A 17,136-nucleotide genomic window follows, 5' to 3' on the forward strand; every position below is an offset into this window, starting at 1 on the left:
AGGACCAGCAATCATAGTTATTATTCCTAAAACGAAACTCTTGTAAAATACCTCCAAACTAGCAGATGAAATTGTGATTTTTTTTTTTTAACTACCAGAATCTTGAAAGATCATCTAGTCCATTGCTTCTCATTAAAATCATCCAGGGAAGCTTTTAAAATTCATAGCCAAAATAAGAATGCTTAGTGTATGAATCCTTTTAAATGAAATTCTATAAAAGGCAACCCTAGTCTATAGTGACAGAAAGCAGGTCAGTGATCGCTTGGATATGAGGTTGGAAGGACTGACAGCTAAAGGGCTGAAGGAAACTTTTATGGGTTGGTGGTGGCAATGTTTTCTATCTTGATTGTGGAGGTGGTTACACAAGTATATACATTTGTCAAAAGTCATCAAAACTGTACATTTAAAGTGAGTGCATTGTGTCATATATGAAACATATAATAATAAAGTTGGTATAAAGAGGATACTGTTGCTGAGTCTTACCCACAAAAATTCTAATTTGATTGTTCTAGGGTGTGGCCCAGAAATAATTTTTTCATGCACCTAAGTCATCAGCCAGGGTTGGGAGCCACTGTTCTAATGTAGTCCTCTTAGATGAGATTAACTGCAACATGTATAGCTGGTTATAGTAGAAGGTACAGGACTGAAAAGCAGATCTTGAGGTTCCTTGTCCTCCCTGATTTTCCCTTTCCCAGGAACTTCTTTCCTCTTCTTACCTCTCTTTATCAAAATCGCACCCAGCTTATGTATTACTTCTTAGGAAGCCTCCTCAGACTGCAGCTCTCCCCACTGCACTGGGAGCTCCTTGGCAGGAGGGACTGTGGCTTGTTTTTTTTTTTTTTTTGTATCCTCAGTGCCCAATAGCATGCTTGGCACAGAGCAGACTTTCAATATATATTTATTAAACTGAAAAATTGGTGGAAAAGAATTAACATTTTTTAAGTGCCCTCAATGTGCCAAGAATTGAAACAAGCACTTTGTGGACATTATCTCATTGAATGTTAAAAATTTTATAAGTTGGTTATAATTTTCCCCTTTTGTAAAGGAGGAAACAGGTTCAGAAAGGCTTAGTAATTTGCCCAAGGTCACACAGCAAGTAGAACCAAGGTTTGATTTCAGGTCAGTTTGTTTTCAAAGTACTCTACCATAACAGCTGTCTCACAGAAGTTATTCTATTCAGTCGTAAATTATGGATATTATATCCTATCTCCTCAGTTAGGTTATAAGCATCTGAAATGCAATAACTAAAATTTAGCAATTATAATACCATATCAACCCATGAGGTGGATGATTTAGCCACCTCAATTTTAACAGATTATCCCATTTTTAACTTCACTGGAATAAAAGGAAGGATAATCCAAGAGTTATAAAAAGATCTGCAGTTATAACCTATTGTTTTAAGCAGACCTGTAGTCAAGGGGGTACCACAGAAGGTTGTGACTTGAGCTCATCTATTTCTTCATTCTCTCTAGCCTCCAGTGCATTTCTATGATTAATCTCTAGGTCATGCAAGCATCATACACAACAGTTGGTTAAAAAAGTCATACATCTCAAAGTACATACCAAAAAAATTCGTGGACTGACATTGTGCCTTTGAACCAGAAGTGGACAATTGTTTCCAGTAAATTTAGATGCAGGGGTTATGTTGTCTTTGAACAATCACGAGGAATCCAAATGACTCTAAAAAAAGAAACAGTTGGAAAGACATGGTATCCCAGGTAACAAATCTTTTGCTCCATTCAGCAGTATTTGTATCTTTGAACCAAAATTTCTAGACAATATCTCCACCACTCTATTAGAAATGCCTTCATAAGCTCACCAAAGTCCTCTGTACTGCCAAGGCCATTGAACATTTTCATGTGTTTCTTATATTTCTTGACATCTTTATGGCATCTGAAATTAATGAACAGTCCCTCCTTCTCAAATTCTCCCCTGTGTTTGTGTGGCCCCACTGTCTTCTGTTTTCTTCCTATTTCTCTGTCTTGCATCCTAGCCTTTGTTGTGCAAAACTTTGTCTCTACTTGACCTCTAAAAATCTAAAATCTCCAGTCTTGCCTCCTGATATTCACCCTCTTCACACACTCCTTGAGTAACCCATAATTTTTTTTTCTTTTTAAAAAAAATTTATTAGAATATCATTGACATACAACCTTATGATGGTTTCATGCAAACAACACAGGGGTTTTAACATTCACCCATATTATCAAGTCCTCATCCCCTCTACTATGGTCACTATCATCATATTAAGATGTTATAGAGTCATTAATTGTATTTTCCATGCTGTACTGCCTTCCCTGTGACCTACTTATATTGTGACTGTGAATTATAGTGCCCCTTAATCCACTTCTCCATCCCCACTCACCCTGCCCAACACCTCCCCACTGGTAACCACTAATCACTTCTCAGTGTCTGTGAGTCTACTGCTATTCTGATTCTTCAGTTTTTCTTTTGTTTTTACACTCTACAAATGAGTGAAATCATTTGGTATTTATCTTTCTTTGCCTGGCTAATTTCACTAAATATAATACCCTGTAGCTCCAACCATGTTGCTGTAAATGGCAGGATTTCTTTTCTTTTTATGCTCAATGATCTTACATTTTGTCTATGTACCACATCTTCATTATCCAGTCATCTACTGATGGACACTTAGGTTGATTCCATGTCTTGACTATTGTAAATAGTGCAGCAATAAACACAGTGCTGCACATGTCTTTTCGAATGAGGGATCTTGTTTTCTTCAGGTCAATTCCTAGGACTGAAATTCCTGGGTCAAATGGAATTTCTGTTTTTAGTTTTTTGAGGAATCTCCATACTGCTTTTCACAATGGTTGTATCAATTTACATTCCACCAACAAACAGTGTAGGAGGGTTTCCCTTTCTCTGCATCCTCACCAGTATTTGTTGTTACTTGTCTTTTGAATGTTGGCCATCCTAACTGAGGTGGTATTAATTTGCATTTCCCTGATAATTAATGATATGGAGCATCTTTTAGTGGGCTGGTTGACCATCCAAATTTCTTCTTTGGAGAAGTGGCAGTTCAGAACCTCTGCCCATTTTTTAATCAGGTTATTTGTTTTTTGGATGTTGAGGCATGTGAATTCTTTATGTATTTTGGATGCTAACCCCTTCTTGGATAAATTATTTGTGAATATATTCTACCATACTGTATGGTGCCTTTTTGTTCTTCTGATAGTGTCCTTTGCTGTACAGAAGCTTTTCAGTTTGATGTAGTCCCACTTGTTCAATTCTGATTTTGTATCGCTTGCCTGAGGAGATATGTTCAGGAAAATCTTGCACATGTTTATATTCAAGAGAATATAATTTTTTTTGAGTAACCCATAATTTTAACTACTATTTATGTCCACCAAATGTCTTCCAAAGCTAGTGCTTTTCCCTGAGCACCAGACCTGATGTTGCCTTGCCTACTTTTTGATGGCTCCATTTTGATGTCACTCAGGTACCCTGAACTCAACGTGCCTAATCTGAATTTCTTATCTTTTTCTTCAAGCATTCTTATGGTAGATTAAAGATGTCTATAAATTCTCTGCCACTCCACCATCAAGAAATGGGGGTCTATTTCTACTTTCCTGGAATCTGGCCCTATGACAGACTTTGGCCAAAAGCGTGCTGTGTAACTTTTGAAGCCAAGCCTCAAGAGATCTCAAGCTCCCATCTTCACCTCTTTGGACATTTCTTCTCAAAACACAGACACCATATTGTGAGGAAACCTGAAGAGCAATATGGAAAAGCCCTCATGAGGAGAACAGAAACCCCAGCCAGCAGCCATAACTCAGCTCCCAAACAGCAGCAGCATGATGGGTCAGCCATGTGAATGAGGTTATTCTTGAATACTCCAGCTGTAGTCAACCTTCATAGCCAGTGCTTTGCAAAGTACAGTCAAGCTATCCCTGCTAGTCCTGAGCAGGGTCACAAGCAAATATGTAGTTGTTCCTGTAACATTGTAAGTTTTGGGGTGGTTATGTAGTGATAGATGACAGACATTTCTTATCCTCCTTCTGAATTCCATATATCAAAAATGGTTCTGCCATTCTTCTAATTGTCCAAATGAGAAGCTGGGAGATAGCTTCTACTCTTAAAACAGAGACAACTTAAACTCTTCCCTCACCCAACATATTAAATCTTACAGAGTTTTGCTTCTATCACTTATACTCAGAATCTTTTTCTATTCCTGCCACCATGGCCTGGTCATTTCTCACATGGTTAAATGCAATAATAGGTCCCTCTGTCACTCTGACCTTTCTTAGATCATTCTGGAGAAAAACAATCCTTCTAAAATATAAAATTTATGTCACTTCTCTGACTAAAAACCTTTAATGAGTCCTCTCTTTTCAAGTAGAGTTCACAGTCCTTACCAAACCTCACAATCAGGTTTCAATGAACTTCTCTAACTGATAGCCCCAATACTGATTTCCCAGATTCATCCTACAATTTCCTAATCTCTTGCTTTCCAACATGTAGTTTTCCAATATGCCTTCCAAAATGCAGTTTGCAGGAAATGTTCACACAGTTAATTCTTACTGGTCCTATAAGACACTTCTCGCCCGAGTGCTTTGTTCATACTTCTGATGATGTCATGATTATCTGTCCCCTGGATTCTTTTCTTTCAAGACAAGATCAGTGTGCAGTTCATTTTTCAAGTTCCTATTGCATTCCCCAACATGTTGCAGGAGCTTAATAAATGTTATCTGAATTAATGAATATATAGAAATGTGCTATCAAAAATGCTTTACCCTCAGGAGCCATGGACATACAATGGGGAAATGACAGCCTCTTCAACAACTGGTATTGGCGAAACTGGACAGCTACATGCAAGAGAATGAAACTGGATTACTGTCTAACCCCATACACAGAATTAAACTTGAAATGGATCAAAGACCTGAGTGTAAATCATGAAACCATAAAACTCTTAGAAGAAAACACAGGCAAAAATCTCCTGAATATAAACAAGAACAACTTTTTCCTGAATGCATCTGCTTGGGCAAGGGAAACAGGCAAAAATGAAAATACGGGACTACATCAAGCTAAAAAGCTTCTGCAAAGGACACCATCAGCAGAACAAAAAGGTATCCTACAGTATGGGAGAATATATTTGTAAATGACATATCTGACAAGAGGTTAATATCCAAAACATATAAACAGCTCACACGCCTCAACAACCAAAATGCAAATAACTGGATTAAAAAGTAGGTAGAGGATATGAACAGACAATTCTCCAAAGAAGAAATTCAGATGGCCAACAGACACATGAAAAGATGCTCCACATTGCTAATTATCAGGGAAATGCAAATTAAAACCGCAATGAGATATCACCTCACACCAGTAAGGATGGAAAACATCCACAAGACAAGGAACAACAAATGCTGGCGAGGATGTGGAGCAAGGGGAACCCTCCTACACTGCTGGTGGGAATGTAAACTAGTTCAACTATTGTGGAAAGCAATATGGAGGTTCCTCAAAAAACTACAAATAGAAATACCATTTGACCCAGGAATTCCACTCCTAGGAATTTACCCAAAGACAAATTCTCAGATCCAAAAAGACATATGCACCCTTTGTTTATTGCAGCACTATTTACAGTAGTCAAGATAAGGAAGCAACCTAAGTGTCCATCAGTAGATGGATGGATAAAGAAGATGTGGTACATATACACAGTAGAATACTATTCAGCCATAAGAAAGAAACAAATCCTACCATTTGCAGCAACATGGATGGAGCTGGAGGGTGTTATGCTCAGTGAAATAAGCCAGGCAAAGAAAGACAAGTACCAAATGATTTCCCTCATGTGTGGAGTATAACAATGAAGCAAAACTGAAGGAACAAAACAGCACAGACTCACAGACTCCAAGAAGGTACTACCAAAGGGTTACCAATGGGGAGGGCTGGGGGAAGGCAAGTGGGGAGGGAGGGAGAAGGGGGCTGAGAAGTATTACAACTAGTTCACATGGGGGGGGGTCAGGTGGAAGAGAGTGTAGCAGAGAGAAGACAAGTAGTGACTCCGTGGCATCTTACTACACTGATGGACAGTGACTGCAATAGGGTATGGGGGGGACTCGACTTGATAGTATGGGTGAATGTAGTAACCACAATTTTTTTCATGTGAAACCTTCAAAAGAGTGTATATCAATAATACCTTAATAAAAAATTATAAAATAAAAAAGAAAGAAAAAAAATGCTTTACCCTCAAGTAGATATTATTAGTATTTGGGGCTTACTTCATCATTGATAAAAGGGTTTATTCAGGCACAGCTCCTTTTAACAGCTACACTGGCCTCCACAATTCCTGCTGAGCGTATATATGAAGCCCCTTCTACTTCTGCCTCCACATGCCCAAGTGCACATTCTTGAAGTGCTAGATATGAACTATCCCTTCCAATTCATTCTTTTCATTTGACTCTACTTTCCCCCCAGAGCTGCTGATTTTCCTGTTCCATGCTGCTACATGGCATAGCATGGTTCTAAAGAGCAGGGGACTTGAAGTAAGACTCCCTGGTATGAACCTCAGCCCCACCACTTCCTAAATGAAGATCTTAGACAAGTGAAATAACTATCCTGTGTTAACGACCTATGCTCAGTGTACTCATGTGCTGAATTAGGACTCTTTCGAGAATTAAATGATATACTAGGTAGTTAGTGGTTGCAATGCATGTAACTCTCAATAAATATTTGCTCTCTTGATTTTATTCTGACTTTGCCATTTTTGATCACTTCAGCAAATATTTACTGAGTGTTTATTAGATGCCAGGCTTGGATGGGGGGGTGGGTGCTGTCTGCATTGTGAATATCAGAACCCTTGGAATTTGATGCACATTGTTCCAGTGGGGAGTTGAACTCTTCCTTACTGTGGTCCTGCTTTCTCATTCACCTAGCTTGTCTGTCTCTTCAGAGGAGACCTAGCTCAGTTCACAAGCATAGTCCCAGAGTATCTCCCATGAGACCAAGAAAGAATTAGCTGTGACCATACATCCCCATATCTGGTCCGCAGGCTAAGGAATCATTCACTCATTCACTGGGTCATTTATTCACTTAACAAGAATGTTTTAGATGTTAACCATGCACTAGGCCCAGTGATAGGCACTGAGGCTATAATAGTGAACAAAACTTGGGCCTTACATCAAGAAGCTTCCAGCCTGTGGGCAGAGGAATCCCGCCTCATGGTAGGCTAGCAGGTATGTTCCCCGTGTTCCCAGAATCCACCCCACACCTTTCTGAGGAGCTTTCTCGGTATCCTTGATGCTTCCACCAGAATATCCAGTGGATTCTGATTGCTGTCCAGCTTCCACGTACAGCTCAACAACTGTAGTATTATGCAGACTCATGGTTTCCTGGTTAGGGGAATGAAAGAGAATGAAGAGATAGCCAAGATCCTGACTAGGCAACCATTTTGAAAGAGACTGGAGTCCTCGGGTGAGTTTTCCATTTTATAACCTTCTGCACTCTTATTTGGATTCCCTTGAGGGTTTCTGGTGTGGAATCATTCCCTCCCTCTGTATGATCTAAAATAGAATCTACTTTTTGGAAGTCTGGGGTACCCAGCCAATTATGCCCAGATTCTCTTTCTTCACCATTAAGAATTATAAAATAACATCATCTCCTGGCAAGCTTGCTATCAACTCTGTTCAACAAAATAATATTTCCTTAGCTGAAACTCACATTTTAAATTGTTTGTTTATTCTCTACCTTTTAAGCAAAAGACATGAGTAATTTCTAGGAAATAAGAATAGTATAAGATAAAATTATTTTTAGAAATTATGATGAGAAAATTTCAATATAAACAGAGGCTCTGGATCTGAAAGAAGAAATGGATTTCAGAAAAGCAGTCCATAAGCTCTTATCCTATTGCAAAAATTCAGTCTAAAACTTTGTTCTGTACTTTCAGGCAAAGTGAAAAAAGAAACACAGTTGGGCACCAAAAATCTCATTACCAGGGAAGAGGAAACATACCAGATCCTCATGGGAAGTACGACTTTGCTAGCTTCTCATTCAGAAAGGCAATTTTCACATTGTGTTTAATATAGGGGATACCACACCTCAAGCAAATAACGTAACATCCTCAAAAGCAGCTCAGGGCATATTTAAGGCAGCATCCTTACAGGCAACTCATTGAAAGCAGTTTGCAAGCAGTGATGTGGCTTTTACATGCTTCAACCATATAAAGAACAAGACCTGGGCTCTGCAAGGGCTCTTTAATGTATCCTCTGGGGCTACCACTGGGGTTGGGATAGGTAGCTGAACAGACAGGGTGGGAAGAGTCCCACTGGGAGTGAGCTGTCAGTGTTACACTAAGGAACTTGGACTTGGTCCGAAGGGAAGTCCTTAGAAGGTTTTAAGCAGGAGAAAGATGCAGTCATATTCATATATTAAAAAAAAAAACACCCTGCAATGTGTAAGAAGTATCAGAGAAGCAAAGACCAGAAGTAGGAAATTAATCAAAGAGCCCATTGAAGGGAATCAGATGGGCTGGAGGAAGGCCTGGAATAAGCAGAAGCAGTGGGATTCAAAACAAGGGACAAATAAGAAAATAAGTCAGTGATACAACTGGTAAGACTTAGAGGCTTATTAAATGTGTTGAGGGCAAAGGCTATCATGTAGAAGAGGTTTCACGAGTACATACTAAGATCAGCTGGTAGTGGCTGCTTGGAGTGCAGAAAGAAAAATAGAGTTTAGAGCCCAGTGTAGGCTCTTGAAAAGAATGATGGATTAGCAACGTCTGTCATGGATACAGAATGGGAAGATGTTGGCATCACTGGTATTTGCCATTCCTATTCTCTGGCAGAGGAAGCATTAAAATGCACTGTGCATTCCAAAACACACACTGTGTGATTTCATGTATCTTCACATGAAGATAAAGAACAGGCAAAACTAAATTGTGGTGACAGAATTCAGAATAGTGGTTACGTGAGAGTGGGAGGTAGGTGGGTAACTCACTGAGAAGGGGTAAGAGGGAGCTTTCTCAGGCCTGGAAATATTCTGTATCTTGCTCTGAATGGTGACTGTACAGGCATATACACATGTAAAAATTCATTACGCTATATACCCTTAAGATTTGTGACATTCATTATATGAGAATCATATCTCAGTAAAAAGAGTGGGGGGAAAATTCCTTCCATGATCCTTTGTGTGGCTGAGGAAATGTATTAAGATGTAACATGAGTAGATATTATTCAAGATGTAACACGAGTAGATGTTATTCCACAATGTGTCTATGTAGTCATGACACTCACCTGAATGCAAGGCGTGCTTCTAGATCTATTCACTACCCTGTACGCTTTGGCCACTTCTTTGATAGTCTTGTCCTTTTCTGTAGCTGAGAACATATAGACTGTAATGATCTGATCCACCGAGGACAGCTGGTTCTTATAAGTTGATCATACTTCAGGGATGCTGTAAGTGCTGCAATGGCACGTGTCCCCTTCTTTCCCACACAATGTCCTCCTCAGAGCCACAGGACAAACCAGTTGGGAAGCAAACCATGTATCCTCATTCTCAGTGGGAAGAGGAAGCCTAGAAATGTAATAGGTAGAAATCATGTTCAAAGAATTGAAAGGACTGAAAGGACATCATTTAAAGAACCAAAGCAGCTACTTTGCTAAAGCATTGAAATTTAATTCTGGACAGAATTTTAGGTGCCACCTTGCTAAAATACTTGTCAATACAATAAAAGAGCTAAAATGTGGGGCTCTCTTGTCCCCTCCTGGTGTGAGCCAGGAGCTCTTTCCTCTCACTTTATTTCTAAATAAAAGCCTGTACCTTGCTCTCCTAAAAAAAAGAGCTATATGTAAGACTTTTTTAGTTATACAGGTACATGTGGCTCTGAAATAAGCATAAAATGTATGTTCAGAGGACCAACTAATCCAAATGATTGCAAATAATTGACCAGCAGTAAGACAAGAGTGTTATTTGCAGCTTAATAAACAGAAGAAGAATGTGTCAAGATACTTCATTCCCTCTTATAGAAGGGAAAGCTAAGGCTTGAGAAATTCAATATATGACCAAAAACACATTAGTAGTGAATGACAGAGCTAGGATTTGAACCCATGTGTTTTTTTCTATTATATTAGTGCTGTTTCACTGACTCTTAAAAATGAAAATACATATAGCATACTTCTGAATGAAAATCAGAAAGTTAAATTCAGATCTATCATCTGCCATTCTCAATGTGACTGAATTTCACTATTTCTTTGTGCCTCAGTGTTACCATCTGTAACACAGGGTATGTTCATGTTTCCACTAAGCTTCTAGGGATGTTAGGAGGCTGATAAAGCCAAATTTCATGAATTTTAATTATGTTTAAATAATTTTTATGTGATGCTGAAATTTCTTTAAGAAAATATTTTAATTAGCTTACTTAAAACTGACATTTCTGGGTAGCTACAAAAGTATCTTTCATTATTATTAAAATATTCAATGTTGGCTTCATTTTCTTTACCCTGAACCTGAGGAACTTAGTAAATATGATAAAAGTCTAGTTATGTTTGTTGAAGTCATGCTTTTTGAAATGTCTTAATGCCTCCCCTTGATAGAAAAATACTTCTGCAAAATGATTATGTATTTCCTTGTCATAAGAAAACCCACACATATATGCAAATACTACATTATTTCTGTACTTGCCTTAATGCTCCAAAAGACCTATTTTCAATTTTTTTTTCCTTTCTCAGCATAATGCTTATTAGTGAATTTAGATATAGGCCAACTTAGTAGACATGGATCTTCTTTTATGGAAAGAGAGGCAAATAATATCCATAGAATATTGTTGCTCTGAAACCTTTAGAATCTAATTAGTTCTATATTCATTATAGTAAAAATTTATGTATATGTTTATCCATGTGTGCATGTAGTGGAATAGTTCAGATATTAAAATAGTCCAGTACATACCACCCAGCTTTATTAAATCTTAACATTTTACTACATTTGTTGTATATATATATATTGTTCATTATTATAATTTTGGAAAAAACTGAAAGCGCCAAGGACTCCTGCCTGATTTCACTCATACACCTGATTTTGGTGTATGCCATTTTCATGTTATGTTATATTAACATGCAATAATCCATAACCTATGAGGGTTAGGGTTTTTAGTTACAAATAACACAAACAAACTCTGGCTGATTTAAGCAAACAAACAAACAAAAACAAAGCAATTTATTAAAGAGCTCAAAATCTTTGGAAAGGGTAAGAATCAGGCTTGCAGATTCCACTACTGGGGAAAATGTCCCGAATCATGCTGTAGGACTTTTCCAACATGGCTGCTGGGCAGACTCTTGCTCTGCTGGCCATGCTGACCCAGGATATTGCTGCAAGAACCGTGGCCACTGCAGCCTCTGGAAGCCACATGGAGCCGCTGCCCCTCCCTGATTAGGGGGGTCTAGGTACCCTGCACCTGCAGGAAAGTCAGGGGCAGGCTCATCGGAGTGGTGGAGCCTGGGTCATGGGCCTGGGTCCTACCTTCGGAGGAAACTGGGAAAGACCCTGGCATTTTTGTCATCTGTAGTGGAAGCACACTCTGCTACAGCAAGAAAGGGGGGCCCCAAACATAGAAAGTAGGTTCAGATGCTAGATGATCAAAACAAATGGAAGCTGCCCACAACAAACAATGCATCCATCCTCTTATTAATGGACATTTAGGTAGCTCCCAATTTTTCACTATTGCTAATTGCTGCACTGAAATTTTTGTACATTTCCTCTTTTGTACATAATACTTATATTTTAAGGTAGTTAAATCTGTCAACCCCCTATCTTATGTTTGTGTTTTTTTGTGTGTGTTTGGTTGAATTTATTTTCTACCTCCGTGTGATAAAAATATCCTGTTTTCTTCTAAACATTTTGTCATTTGGCTTTTCATATTTAGCTCTTTAATCTACCTAGAGTTTATGATGAAAAATAGACATCTTTAAGATAAGTAGATAACAGATAGATGATAGATAACCAGTTGTCCTACACCATGGACTGAATAATCCATTCTTTCTTTACTGGATTATAATGCTATCAATGTTGTATATCAAGTTTCCATGTGTCTGGGTCTGGATGGGCCTCTCTTTTCTGTTTGATTGGTCTGAAAAGCCTGTTGCCACCACAATATCTTAATTACTATCACTTCAGAAAAGGTCTTGAAATCTGCTAGTGCAAACCTCCCACTTCTTCTTCAAATTTATTAATACTATTTCCAGAGTTAGCTATTTTACACCCTGAAGAGCACAGTGATCAAAAATAGAACTTTTAGCATGTATGGTTTGGTATACAGTATGAGCCATGAAGAGTAACCAGAGAGCTAACAAAATCACCTTTGCCGGTGAATGGATAGTAGCAGAGAGTTCTAAGAGCAGGAGATGGGGAGTTATCAGTAAAGAAATCAGGAGTGTTTGGAATTGAGGTTCTAATCTCCATCCTGTAAAGAACCGGCTGCTATGAGTCCCAGCCACAGTGACATCATCCTCACTTTTGCCTTCTCAGGAGCCTATGGCAGGTGAACACAGCATAACAACATCAGGGACTCTGGAGAGGCATTCTGAACATCCTGAGTAATTCCAATGTGTCACCTAGTGTGCCTCCCAGCCAGGACTAAACCAAACTGTTCTCTGGCCTGGAGACTTGGTCTGCAATTTTCCTCATAGTCATGGACAAGGACACCCACCCCACCAATACTGGGTCTGGCTCTGAATATGAGGCATTGCACTTCTGAGTAGTGGGAACTGAAAACCCAGTAGGCAGGTAGGGTAGCTCCCACATACACAAACTGAACACACTCTCAACACACACACACACACACACACCCACATACACACACACACCATAGAAAGAGAAAAGAAAAACCTTCCACTCAAGATGAGCCGAGAATACACACACACACACACCATAGAAAGAGAAAAGAAAAACCTTCCACTCAAGATGAGCCGAGAATACACACACACACACACACACACACACACACACCATAGAAAGAGAAAAGAAAAACCTTCCACTCAAGATGAGCCGAGAATACACACACACACACACACACACACACACACACACCATAGAAAGAGAAAAGAAAAACCTTCCACTCAAGATGAGCCGAGAATATAAAATTATAAAATTCCCAAATGTATCAATAGTCAAAAGATGGATTCAATCCAGACAAAATTAATATAAAAGAACAAATCTAAAAAAAGTGCTTAAAAGTTAAAAAAAGGAATGTTTAGAATCCTCAAAGTGAATAATGATGAAACAAATACTTTGAAAGAAAAAGAATTGAAAGACAATTAAGATAGAGTGAAGAATGAAATCTTGCCATTTGCAACAAAATGGATGGACCTAGAGTGTACTATGCTAAGTGAAATAAGTCAGAGAAAGGCAAATACCATGATTTCACTTGTATGTGGAATCTAAAAAACAAACAAAACCCGGGAAACAGACTTACAAATACAGAGAACTCGTGGTTGCCAGAGGGGAAGAGTGTCAGGGGATGGGTGAAACAGGTGCAGGGGATCAAGAGGCACAAAGAAATAAGAAAATAAAACACAAGGATGAAAGGTACAGCATGGGGAATATATTCAATAATATTGTAACAACTTGGTGTGGTGACAGGTGGTAACCACACTTACCGTGGTTGAACATTTTGTAATGTGTATAAATGTCAAATCACTATGTTTTACATCTGAAACTAGTATGTCAGCTATACTTCAAAAAAATAAAAACAAACAGTGGATTCAACACACTCAGGTTTACTTCAGCTCTGCTAAAACCTTACTAAAGTAACTATAAAAGAACAATAAGGGTAAAAAAATCTATCCTATTATCTCATGTGTTTTATTAATCAGGATGCTTTCTTTTGTCTGCAAGGAACAGAAAAGGCAACTCAAACTGACTTCATAAGCATGAAGTCTTACTATACAACCGGAAGTCAAGAGGTAGAACTTCAGGGAGGCATTACCCAGCAGATGGAGATGTTCAAATAGTTCTGGGCAAACATCTACTCAAAACCACCACCAGGGAAGAATGGGGGATGTTATCCCCAGCATTCCAAACAAAAAGCCTGGGGTTACCTATGTCTGATGTCACATGCTTCCCCTTTCTCCACCAAATGGCTGTGGCCAGATAAATGAAAAATTCTGATTTCCTTAAACCACCCTGGGCCCTGGAGCTTAGAATGGGGTTGACTGCTTCTGAGGCACCTGGGCTGTGGAAGGGACAGGCAGATGCTAAATAAAGTTGGAATCCTATTAGGAAAGGTGAAGATGGAAATGATTCCTGGTATTCAGCTAAAAGATGTTCACCAATATCCACTGCAAATGTCATGATTACAATGTGCACTTTCTGTAAGGAAATGAAATTTAGAAGTCAGGGAAAGGACCTACCAAAAGAACTGTCATTCCTACAGGCCACTGCAGTAGGTAAATCTCTATGATACTCTTCTTGTGTGCTGCCTCACCTCACACTATAGCTGATTTCATTGCTTTTGTCAAACAGCATTTACTTAGACAGTATTCAGAGTAAATTCTGGAGCTGAATTACCATTTTAGTTTATAGACTGCTATCGCCTTAACACTATCTGCACAAAATACTGCACTATGTTTCACAGATAGTACTCCATTCACATTTTATGAGTAGAATTTGGGCTTTTAAAATTCTGTTCTTATTCTTTAAAGTATGTTGTGTATTTCCCGATAGAATGGATGGTTCTATAGGTGAAGGGATTATTTAAATATGCTCCTGTAGTTCGACCACGTCAGTGGTGACTGTGAACCATTACACAGAATGTGGCAAATTTCTTGTGCCTAATAGGAGAAACTGGAACTAGAATGTGACTGTGTGGGAACTTTATAGGTTTGTTAACTGATCTATGGCTTAACCTTAATGTATTTGTTTATCCATTCATTTCAAGACATGGACATGACTATACTATCAGTGTTTTCCTGTGCATTCATTTTATTTAGGTAGATGACTTTTGGGTCTATTTAATCCTCTTCTCAGCTTTAGTCAATAAACTTGCATTTTGAGGGTTGCATTTGCAATTTAACTTCAAATGTGTATCATGATAAAAGGTGCTGATTTACTGGGAAGGTATGTAAAGACAAAGTTACCATAGGGAGAGTCCATAGCTGATGTGCTAGAAAGAAATCCTCTAAGAATTGGGTCTGTGGGCTACTTAAAATAGAAATAAACTTAAAAAAAAAGTTTGGGAAGTTACCAAATATCTCAATATATTGACAGCTATAGAGAACCAGTCTGAACTTCTTAAGTGCAATAAAACAGCATATATCTCTAACAGGCTGGCTTGCATTAACTGCCTTGCATTGGGGAGTTATAGGGTGGTAGACACAGTGCTAAAAACTTAACATACTTCATCCCATTTTATTCTTTCACAATCTTGTGAAGTAGGTATTATTATCCGCATTCTACAGATAGAGAAAAAAGCTTAGAGAAGTATGTGCTTGCTGAAGGTCTCATGGCTAGCATACTCTGTCGGTGTGTTATCAGAATGTTACTGTTTTCCCTCCACAGGTGTCAGCCTGTCCTCCATGCACAGAATATGGCTGGAAATGAAATAATAGCGTGGAAACCACAGGGAGGAACAATGCACATAAAATGGGTTTTCTTAAGCGTTATGTTTTTTTCCTTCCAAAATTTAGAGTCCAACTGTGGATTTAAAAGTTTCAGTAAGAGTTTTACAGAAATAAACGAAGCCTTACTGAATTGATACTTATCTCAAATGTCATTGCAACTTGTATAAGTGAGCCATAAAAATAATTCTACATTTCAGTGTGAAATGACTGGTTTTTTACTTTATTTGAGCAAATTTCAAAGTCTGGATACACATCTTAGAGGTGCCTCACACAGAATCTACTTGCTTTATCATTGCAGATTTTAATGATTATTTTTCTGTATAAACCTTTATTCTAGTTGGTCTCATTTAAAAAATTTTTTTTATTAAGATATTATTGATATACACTCTTATGAAGGTTTCACATGAAAAAACAATGTGGTTACTACATTTACCCATATACCCATATTATCAAGTCCCCACCCATAACCCAATGTAGTCACTGTCCATCAGGGCAGCAAGACACCACAGATTCACTATTTGCCTTCTCTGTGCTACAATGTTTTCCCCATGAATCCCACACCATGTGTACTAAACATAATATCTCTCAATTCCCTTCTCCCTCCCTCCCCACCTGCCCTCCCACAACCCTCCCCTTTGGTAACCACTAGTCCTTTCTTGGAGTATCTGAGTCTGCTGCTATTTTTGTTCCTTCAGTTTTGATTCGTTGTTATACTCCACAAATGAGGGAAATCACTTGGCACTTGTCTTTCTCTGCCTGGCTTATTTCACTGAGCTTAATATCCTCCAGCTCTATCCATGTTGTTGCAAATGGTAGGATTTGTTTCTTTCTTATGGCCGAATAATATTCCATTGTGTATATGTACCACATCTTCTTTATCCATTCATCTACTGATGGACACTTACATTGCTTCCATATCTTGGCTATTGTAAATAGTGCTGCAATAAACATAGGGTGCATATGTCTTTTTGACTCTGAGAAGTTATATTCTTTGGGTAAATTCCAATGAGTGGGATTCCCGGGTCAAATGGTATTTCTATTTTTAGTTTTTTGAGAAACCTTCATATTGCTTTCCACCAGATTACCAATATTTTTGTTTTACCCAGGTATACATTCTTTGGAAATGTTATGTGTCATACAAGGTTGTGTTTCTATTTCATTTTTCGCTATGCTTTTTATGCTGAGTTGGTTTCATATCATTTTATCTTCAAAACATTTCTCCAACTCCCTTCTTGTCTTAACGATTATCTTGATTTCCAAACATACTGGGGGTAGGGTGGGAAGTCAGTGAAGGGTGAAGAACTGGAAAGCAGACTGACTTTCGTGTCAGGGAACAAAGAGAGCAGATTGTAAGAAATGTTTGACAGGAAAAATAATTTCCAAAAGTGTCAGACATTTGTCTATGAATTATTTGTGTAGCTTCAAAAGTAGAAAACTCAATGGTATACTTGTTACAATTGCTGGTATCTGGTATGCTGGAGTTAGCCCATCAACTATTCATGTGAAAACTTGTATTATTGGGAAGAAATTGAACATCAACAAAAAAATCTCCTTTGAAATATCATGCCTTAACATT

Source organism: Manis javanica, chromosome 10 (assembly GCF_040802235.1).
Source record: "Manis javanica isolate MJ-LG chromosome 10, MJ_LKY, whole genome shotgun sequence".
NCBI lineage: Eukaryota > Metazoa > Chordata > Mammalia > Pholidota > Manidae > Manis > Manis javanica.